Consider the following 10783-nt stretch of genomic DNA (forward strand, 5'->3'; position numbering starts at 1 on the left):
TTTTATCCCTACTTGGTGGTGATACATTAAAAGGTAGAACTACTTAGCGGAATAATGAGAAGCATTCAAAGAGAAGCTTGCTAGATGGTGCTATTGATTAGAAAAAAGAGGTCTCAACATATGTGAATACATCATTGGATTTCTCAATCTCACAATATATGCGAAAAGCATAAGTGATGATGCAAAGCTCCATAAGTATATGACTTAAAGACCACTTTATTGGTGTAAAGAAGAGGACAAAGGAGAGAGAAGTGAAAATAGAAAAGAATACAAAAAAGAGAGAGAAGAGAAAGAAAAGAATACAAGGACTAGAGAAGGAGAGAGAAATAAGGAAAGCCATGGAAGTTATGCAAAAATAAACGCACATATTTTTCATTTCTCATAAAGTCCCTAAATATGACCAAACATCTTAACAGCTAGTATTTGTTTGAATACATTACCAACTTTACTTCTTTCTGAGTATTACAAATATACATCCAATCATTCAAAGCTAATTATATATGCTACAATGAATGATCAATCTCATCTTCAATGAGATCGGCCCTTGCTAGACTATCTACCTCTAGGTCTATGTTACCAATAGGCAATGAAACAAATAAGTCTATCCCACTGTGCTATGCTCAATTTCTTCATCATCATCTGCAACCATATTGTTATCCTCTTCTGCGCTTCCTTGAATATCCTCGCGGGGATCATCTTGCACTGCATCATGTATGCTATCGATCATGGCATCATCATGTGCATCATCATTGATTGTATCATCATTGATTTTTGGATTGTCATCAACTATCTCTATGTTGGTAGCATTGCCATATATTGGTTTTGAACGATTAGATATGGGGATGATGTGCCACCATCGGTTATTGTTTACCATTGGGTGATACACAATCTACATTTAAAAAAAAAAAAGTAAGCAACTTAGATATTTATTGTATTTTGAGAATGTATCAAGAAGTAATATATATAAAAATAAATAGCTTCTAATATACCCGCTCGTGTTATTGAGGTAGTACGAATGTGTCATTCTTGCCTTGGTGAAATTTTATAGAGTCAATCACTACAAAACCACTTGGATGGCATCTAATTGTGCAATGCTTACCCGTTGTTACTATTTCTTTAAACCACTTCACATCTAATACATATATAAAAAATCACCTAAAATCAAGCTTCAAAGTATCTTGGATCAAGCCACAATAACCTTCCATGGTGCCATTGGTATCCTGGAAGTTTGCAAGGATACCACAATCTTGGGTATTTCTCTTATCATCTATACGTTGAGTTCGAAAATGTTTGCCTTCACACCAAATAGCATTGAACAATGTGCACTAGTAGTACATTGTTGAGATCATATTAATGATTTAGTTAAAGATGAAACATGTGAAATTATTATATCATATATAACTAAAGATAATTTAATTATAAGTATGTCTCACCTTTGATAAGAAAACCTCGTGCATATTCCCACTCCTCTTGCGATATATCCATCGCCTCCTCTTTTTCCATATTCTCCATTTCTTCATGTAACCAATCTATATCAATATGACGTGGAAGCGCACTTAAATGTTCTGGATATGGGACATTACATCCATGTCTAGCACGAAATACTTGCCTTTCGCTTACTCTTCTTGCCCTTGCTTCTTTATATAGTGTCACCCATTTTCTCATTACTTCGTTGTTAAGCACACAAAATGCATTTAACTTACGAAGTTCCTCTTTCATTACCACTTTGCTCCTTCCTTTTCCTTGAGGTATTATAGAGGTCATCCTCGAATCTTCATCATCTTTCCATAGTCGTGGTAAAGAGGAGTCCACTTTAGTAAGATATTCAAAGATTTGTACAAGGGATGATTGCACTAACCAACCCTCAACCATGCTTCCCTCGGGCCGTGCATTTTGCCTTACAAACTCTTTTAGGGTTTTTATAAAGCGCTCTAGAAAAAACATCCACCTTGCATGAACTACCCCACAAATTGCAATCTCATCAATCAGATGTACGATTAAGTGTACTTGAGTAGTCAAAATGGAGCGAGGAAAAGTTTCCTCCACCAAACAAACCACCTCAATGGACAGTACTCAAGCCTCTTGCAACGTATTTGGATCGATTTCCTTCAAACTCACAAATCTACCAACATACAATTGAGAACGATGATTAGTTTTGTCCATAAATTCAAGTGGGTCTACTATGTGATGTACGTAATATGTAAACTAAAAAATAAGTATAAAATATACATACCTCGCAAGCTCACCCATCTTGTAAATGATATCACGCACATCTTTCAAAACACACAGTAGGAAGGATGAACTGTATGTAAATATTCATACATTGTTAATTAGTCTACATAGTTACTCTACTAATTAATATATTTATGGCTATGAAAATCCTTACCTGAATCATTTTGTGCCAATCATGAGACTTTAAACCGGATAGTTGCTCCACACCTCTTTTCTTTTTCTTTATGAAGGCTCCCTTGAGGCATCTCATATATCCTGTGGGAGTTTGAAAGCTACATATCTACTGCTTCACCATCTTTTCTTCGGTCTTCGATAACATCCAAGGTGCACATGGTAACTCGATCTTTCCTTTGGGTCCGATGCGTGGCCAAGCTTGTCTCATATGTCCAATGCTACGTAAATCCTCCCTTACATTGACAGAATCACGAGCCGCGATTAAGTGATCCCATAATGTAGAGGCAACATTCTTGAATATATGCATGGGGTCCAACAGGTGATTGATCTTGAGTTCAGTCCAATATGGGAGACGAAAAAGTATAGAGAATTTAAGGCACAAAGAATATATTATTTCTTGTTCTCATAATGGAGTGTACTTTAAAGACAAACAAAAGTAGAGGATGTCATTGGCGTGTATCCAAGTGTCCTTCCAATCTTGAATGGTCGGAGATTGTGGAGTTCTTCCATTAGTGGGGGGTGCATATTTGGGGTGGTCAATAGGAAGAAAATGATGATGATTGTCATAGATAACCTTCTTCAAGCGTGTCAGTCTAGAAGAAACCAGAGAGGGACTGCAAATTGGATATGCATGATATCCTGATGTAGTTAAACCTGTAAAAACAAGTGGGTTAATGACGACATATATTTGATTAAGGGTAAGAATGAATAAAATAGAGTATGCAACTACCTGAACACTCTCCATAGCCTGGAAAGTCATGCATGGTCCACAACAACATGTCCTTTAAAGTGAAATCTCTAGAGGACAATGATGCACTCACATCTTGCACCTCAATACCTCTTCATAGCATTTCTAGCTCCTCGATCAAAGGCTCTAAGTAAACGTCCATGTTTTTTACTTTGTGTTTTCCAGGAATCAAAAGGGACAACATTACATGTCCTTTTTTTATTGCCATGATGGAAGGATATTATAGTTCACCAATACCACTGGACATATACTATATGAGGTGCTTTTGATGCCAAATGGATTTATTCCATATAATCCTAGACCAAATCTCAAATTTATAGGCTCTTCTTTGAAAGTAGGCCACAAATTATCTACGTGTTGCTAAGCTGGTGTGTCTGAAGGAATTCTCAACTTTCCATCACTTGAATGGTGACTAGTATGCCATGACATGAGTCTCGCAATAGATTCACACTTAAACATAAGTTGAATATGTGGAATAATAGGAAAATGTCACAAAACCTTACGAGGCATATCCATTGATTTTATCTCCTGGTTGTATCTTGGTTCACCACAAATAGGACACTGTCATGCAGATGCACGATCCCCACGAAACAAGATGCCATCATTGACACATGCATGGATTTTAACGTAATCGAGACCTCCAAGAGATGTCAGAAAACACCTTGCTTTCTCCCTTCTAGTTGGTAATTTATTTCCATTTGGAAGCATTTGTGACAATAACGTGCATATATTATGCAAACAGAGTTAACAAACCGTGAATATTGTCTAGAAGCATTTATAAATTAATATCAAATGATACATACTTTAATAATGCATTCAAGCTAGCATTACTCCATCCATAAATGGTTTGCAAGTTCAGTATCTCGAGAGATGCACGTAGAACGAAGTAGGTGCAACCTTCGTACAATGGAGTTTTCGATGCTATGTATAGCGAGTCATCTGTCTCTCTAGTGGCACCCTCCCCCCAAACCTCATGGGAAAATAAATCATGCACCATGTCCAAAATCTCTTCCTCCAAAACTTGATGGGGCATTTGAAGAGGGCTGCTATCATTGTCATCAGTCTCTACTCTTCTTGAGGACTCTGCCTCCTCGCGTCGATGCTTCCAACCTCTCGACGCCCTGGAGGGACCATTTGAGGATGTGGTACTATATCCTACTCAATTAAAAAAAGGAGGTTTTGTTTAATGGTGAAGACGCAACATAAACCAATAATATTTGTGCACACCTCTTGTTCATAAAAGTTTGGTTCCTTTATTCATTCATTTATATCTTAGATTTTTTGGTATAATATTATTTTCTTCCTTCTATAAATCAACCCTAATATAAATATTTAAATCACCATTATTATGATAGATCAAATTGGCCATGTTATGATACTTCCAATCAGCCATGTTATGACATTCCAATTTATACATCTTGTTTTAAGTAGTTTACACCCTTCATATGTCTATTTTTGTTGCTCTAATCCTCCTTCTTCAATGGTCCATAGAGCATCGGCCCTCCATCATGAAGCACTATTTTCCATGTTTTATTTGGTCTCTTGTAGCCATTTTTGTGCCTTTAGAATAGACCTAGAAATTCACATTGACTGCTTTTCTCTCTTCCTCTTCCTCTCTCATTTCCTTTTCTCTCTCCCTCTCCCTCTCTCTCCCTCTCCCTCTCTTTCTCTCTTTCCCTATTATATTTAATATTTCCCTCTCTTTCATCTCCCTCTCTCTCCTCTCCCTCCCTCTCCCTCTCCCTCTCTCATTTCCTCTCACGCCCTCACCCTCTCCCTCTCTTTCTCTCTTTCCCTATTATGTTTAATGTTTTTTCTCTCTCCTCTCCCTCTCATTTCCTTTTCTCTCTTCCTCTCCCTCACTCATTTTCTCTCCCTCCCTCTCCCTCTCTTTCTCTCTTTCCCTATTATGTTTAATGTTTTTTCCCTCTCTCTCTCTCTCGTTCCTTCTTTCTTTTTCTCTCTTCCTCTCCCTCCCTCACCCTCTCCCTCTCTTTCTCTCTTTCCCTATTATGTTTAATGTTTTTTCTCTCTTCCTCTCCCTCTCTCATTTCCTCTCCCTTCTTCTCCCTCTCCCTCTCTTTTTCTCTTTCCCTATTATGTTTAATTTTTTTCCCTCTCTCTCTCGTTCTTTCTTTCCTTTTCTCTCTTCCTCTCCCTCCCTCTCCCTCTCCTTCTCCCTCCCTTTCTCCCTTTCCCTATTATGTTTAATGTTTTTTCCTTCTCTCTCTCATTCCTTCTTTCCTTTTCTCTCTTCCTCTCCCTTCCTCTCCCTCTCCCTCTCCCCCTCCCTCTCTTTCTCTCTTTTCCTATTATGTTAAATGTTTCCCTCTCTTTCCTCTCCCTCCCTCTCCTTCTCCCTCTTCCTCTCTCATTTCCTCTCCCTCCCTCTCCCTCTCCCTCTCTTTCTCTCTTTCCCTATTATGTTTAATGTTTCCCTCTCTTTCCTCTCCCTCTCTTTCTCTCTTTCCCTATTATGTTTAATGTTTCTCTCTCTTTCCTCTCCCTCACTCTCCCTTTTCCTCTCTCTCTCTCATTTCTTCTCCCTCCCTTTCCATCTCCCTCTCTTTCTCTCTCATTTCCTCTCCCTCTCAATACACATGAATTTTAACAAAAACAAGTAAAAGAGAAAGAGAAAACACAAAAACAAAGCAGGAAGGAACAATGCACTCACCGTAAAGGCTCGAAGATAGATTCGGCAGCTCCTCTTTGCGATGGCGGCTCCTCTTCACCCTCCGTACACTTCGTCCTCTTCTTCGTGAACAGCGGTGGCGGTGAGAAGCTTTCCTTCTCCCTCTTTCTCTCTTTCTCTCCCTCTTCCTCTCAAATGAAAGATGTTCGCTCTCCCTTTCTCTCTACCTTTCGCTCTCTCTTTCGTGTATGCGTGCAAAATAACACATTCGGGTTTCCCGTGTTTTTTCCGTCTAAGCATCGTTGCTATTTGCGTCACATTAGCGATGCAAATAGCAACACCACTATTTTGCGTTGGAAAGTGTCGTCGCTATACCTCCATATCCTTATAGTAATTATGAGAAGATATAACTCTAATAGACACAAATGTGTATAAAATAATACATTTCTCTATGCTGCTCAGATCGCCAATTTGATGCTTTCATTAGCTCCAAAAGGGGGGTTAAATACCAGGACACTTGACAAAAATTCAGCCAGATCACTCCTTAATCTCCCACTTCAGAGTAATGTTCACTACCTGAAAATAGCGATCGCGCATCATGGGATTTCATCAATCTCTCTCTTTACATAAAATCCTCTCAAATTGGCTAAAAGCTACATGCTTTCTTTTACATGTCATCCTAATCTAGAAGTTGTCTATAGTTTTTATTGATTTTTACAAGAGATAATATCTAGAATATAAAAATTTGACTAAAAAAGTATCCAAAAAAATCTAATATTTTAAACCATGGACACTAACACTAATGCCTAAAGTAGCATTGGCTCTCTAAATCTAAAAGGAAGCCACACTCTAGATTTTTTTACACGGTGTGTATGTAACGGCACAACATCTACCCTCTTCTAACCTACACATCCTCTGGCATGTGCCAAAGTCTTACGGATTTGCAATGTCAGAAGAAGTATCTTCTACCATGTCAATGTCTTTATCTTCCGCCTCTTCTTCTTCCTCTATGTCTTCATGCTCTTTGTGACAAATGCGGGATCTAGAGCATGGCAAAACCGGAAGCTATGGAGGATGGAAAAAGAAGTGTAGACTCATGATGGAAAGGACACTGTTTGTTACACAAGTGAATTAGGTTCCAAGATTGAGACTTGGACTCATAAACACAATCTTGTGTATGTGGACAATGACATTGACACTTTACTGAAATGAAAAGAGTACTATCATTGCATTAAGAAAGGAAGCAAGTACAATGCTTTATAGGAAAGTAGGAAACTGCAGTAGGCACCATTGTGCATATGGGATAAGTTAGCCTGCATGTCCTTGACCCTGAGACTCCATACAAAGAGGCTGTTTGAGTGTGATTGCTGATTCTCAACACCCCTCCTTAATCACAACTAGGAAAGGCACAGAGTGTGTAGAGGCTGTAATGAGAACCACCTGCAAAGTGTGGGCATACCACAGACATGGCAAAACACCAGAGGCTGTCACAGAAAAAGCTAAGTGTGGGTACCATAAACATGCTGGACATCCAGAGGCTGTAACACGGGCCTCACAAAGTGTATAGGGACTGTAATGCCAAGTTACATAAGGAGTTTACAAAGCTTATGGCAGGAAGCATTAGGGCAAGGAAGTACAAGGCTTTTAAAACAGTCTATCAGAATTATGAGAGTACAAGGACTGATGAGTCTTGTCCTTCCGATTCTGGTGGTCTTCATCTTCATCTTCTTCTTCCTTTGCTCCATTCTCTTCTTCTTCTTTGACTGTGACTAGATAGGCCTTTTGGGATCTCTTTCTTGCGTGGCAAAACTTCTCGGTGTGTCCGGTCCTTTTGCAGAAGTCACAAAAGAGCTGATCCTTCTTGCCTTTGTACCTGTTGCCAACATATAATGCATGCTCATCTCTAGAGGTACTTGGTTCTTCTTTAGTTTTTAGCTTCTTTTCTTCTTCTAACAGTGATGCCTGGATATCAACAAGTTCAGGATTTGGCATGTTGATTAAAGTTGTTGATACATTATTATATTCAGGAGGCAAGCTCTTAAGTAGAACACCGATGCAAACATCTTCATCCATTTTAATGTTGATTCCTGCAAGTTGGGTTAGGAGTCCTTCCATGTAATTAAGATGTGTGGCAAGTGATGTGCTGGACTTCATTTCAAGCCTGAAGAATTCAATTAGGAGACCATACTTTGATGATTTAGATTGTGCACCGAACAGGGTGTCAAGTCTTTTCCATGTATCCTGTGAGGTCTCACAGTTATCCACATGATGGATATAACTGTCGTCTAGCTCCAATTTGATAATGGCCTGAGCTCTGTCATCATTCTTTTGCCAAGTAGTTGCAAGGTCCGCGTCTCGAGGTTTCTTCTCTTTGCCATTTGTGATGGCCCAGAGACCTTTCTTCATCAGGATGAGCTTGATGCGGGTTTGCCAAGTGTGGAACCCGACTCCTTTGAATCGAGCATTTGGAGAGTCTTTTCCCATGTTAGATTTACGAGAACAGTAGCAAATCAACTTCAGACTTATTAGATTTGAGCAACAGAAGAATTGATTAAGAGACACAAGTGTTAAAAAACACTAACTGAGTGTCAATGAATACCAAATCTGCAAAAGTCTTTTACTCTTTTAAAATCCAAGTGATCTTCCCCTTCTTGATTTGATACTAATGCCTTCAGATCTGAGTGACTGTACTTTAATGAACTTCAGAGAGTATTGCTCAGTGATTAAAATCACTATTGATACCTTCAGTGAAAAAATGTCAAGATTTTGAAGCTTTGGCTATGGTGGAATTAGGGTTTCTGAGACAGGAGCCTGGTTTTTCTCAGATTGCAGGAGCTACAGTGGATCATTTTCAAAAATTTTTATATGCCTAGGAAGCTGATTTCATGGGCTATCAAAGCCCTATCATAATCATCAAAATCGTGGACAGTATGCAGCACGCAGGCACGTCGAACAACAGCAAGCGCATTTCTGACAGGATTCCCCAATTTTCGCAATGCTGAAGCCAGGGTGCAGTAATGTCATCGATTCTCGTGCCAGGACGAAGTGCCTTGAGTAGAGGAACAACTCCCTAGAAGAAATCGTGGGCTGAAATGGCCTGGTTGAAGAGTTATGGAAGCTCCAAGTAAGGTAGGTCCTGTCTGGCTATGGCAGACACAGAGCAGAGATTGGGGATTTTCACAATGCTGAGCTCCAGATGGTCCAATGTCCTAGATTGATGTGATACAAGGAAGCTTTGTGAGTTGGGGAATACTTTTCCAGAAGGAAGCTCCAAGAGATTTGACCTGTGAAGTGAGATATAAGCAGCTCAATCTGACAGGGTGCTGCTAGCTATGGCTGCCATGGAAGCTTCAGTGAGAGTAGAGTTGGGAGATGAAGTCATGAGCTGACATTGAGCTAGACTGAGGTTGAAAGGAATCAAGAGAGGCTAGACAAGCAATGCCATGCCCAACTGGGCTCTGAAACCATGTGACAAATGCGGGATCTAGAGCATGGCAAAACCGGAAGCTATGGAGGATGGAAAAAGAAGTATAGACTCATGATGGAAAGGACACTGTTTGTTACACAAGTGAATTAGGTTCCAAGATTGAGACTTGGACTCATAAACACAATCTTGTGTATGTGGACAATGACATTGACACTTTACTGAAATGAAAAGAGTACTATCATTGCATTAAGAAAGGAAGCAAGTACAATGCTTTATAGGAAAGTAGGAAATTGCAGTAGGCACCATTGTGCATATGGGATAAGTTAGCCTGCATGTCCTTGACCCTGAGACTCCATACAAAGAGGCTGTTTGAGTGTGATTGCTGATTCTCAACACTCTTGAATTATATTCAAGTTCTCTAGTTCAATAGTTGAACTTTCTCCTCATTTGAAGAGCTTGATTCTTTTTCCAGCTATGGGTATCTTCATGCTTGTTCCATCCGATTCAGCCAATGAATATGTGGCATTGTCATGAATGACCTTTACCACATATGGGCCAAACCAACACTTTACCATCTTCTTAGAAGCATTGTATTGATTGTCTAGGCTGCTATCATAGACAAGCACCCAATCATTTTCTTGGCTGAAGTCGATGTCGCTTATCAAATCTTCTCTTGTTCTTTAGTCTTGCTATCTTTAGCTTCTCAATAGCTGCTTGAACATCTTCAAACCTTTTTTCTAGCTGCCATATGCACAAAGTCAACAACTCTTCTCTATTGATGCCTTTCTCCCAAGTTAGAAGAATCCATGTGAGAATGGATTCTTCAATTGGCATAATTGGTTATTGTTCATGCATAAGTTCTCAACTGGTATATAGCCAGTCACTGAACTGTGAGTAGTCCGGTTAGTCCATAATGCAAAAGGTAGCATTTTAGGCCACTCATTGATCTTTCCTCTACAAGACTTTGCTAGAGCTTTGATAATAGGTTGATGACCTCTCTCACTCTTTCCATTGCCTTCAGGGTTGTATGCTGATGTTAAAGCCAACTTAATACCCAATTGAGCAAAGAAGTTGCATGCCTCATCATCAACATATAACTCTCCTTTATATATGTAGTTACTTTACCCACAAAACCATATCTACAAAACACTTCTTCAAGCAAAAAATGATAAACAGCTTGAGTGGATTTGGTTGTTAAGACTTTGCCTTCAACTTGATTGGTTAAATCCTCTCTTGCAAGCACTAAATACCCCATATTCCATATTCCTGTAGGCATGGTTACAAGATCAATAACCCATCTATAATGTATAGACAAGGGATAAGTCGGTTGTAACCCATCTCAATACTTGACCATAGGATACATCTGACACACATAATAGGTTTCAACAAAATGTGCTATGTCCTGATACATGTTTTGCCACCAATATTCTGTTGTTACAACCTTTTGTTACCTACAACTCTGACAGGTGCTCCTTTCTTCTTCTTTGCATGCTTCCATAGATGTCATTCTTTAAGAAAAAAAACCATAAGCTTTCCTCTTGATATGCTTGAACTCCTCATCATCCAAGTC

Source organism: Lygodium microphyllum, chromosome 23 (genome assembly GCF_053477565.2).
Source record: "Lygodium microphyllum isolate KBCC chromosome 23, Lygodium_microphyllum_v1.1.10, whole genome shotgun sequence".
Classification (NCBI taxonomy): domain Eukaryota; kingdom Viridiplantae; phylum Streptophyta; class Polypodiopsida; order Schizaeales; family Lygodiaceae; genus Lygodium; species Lygodium microphyllum.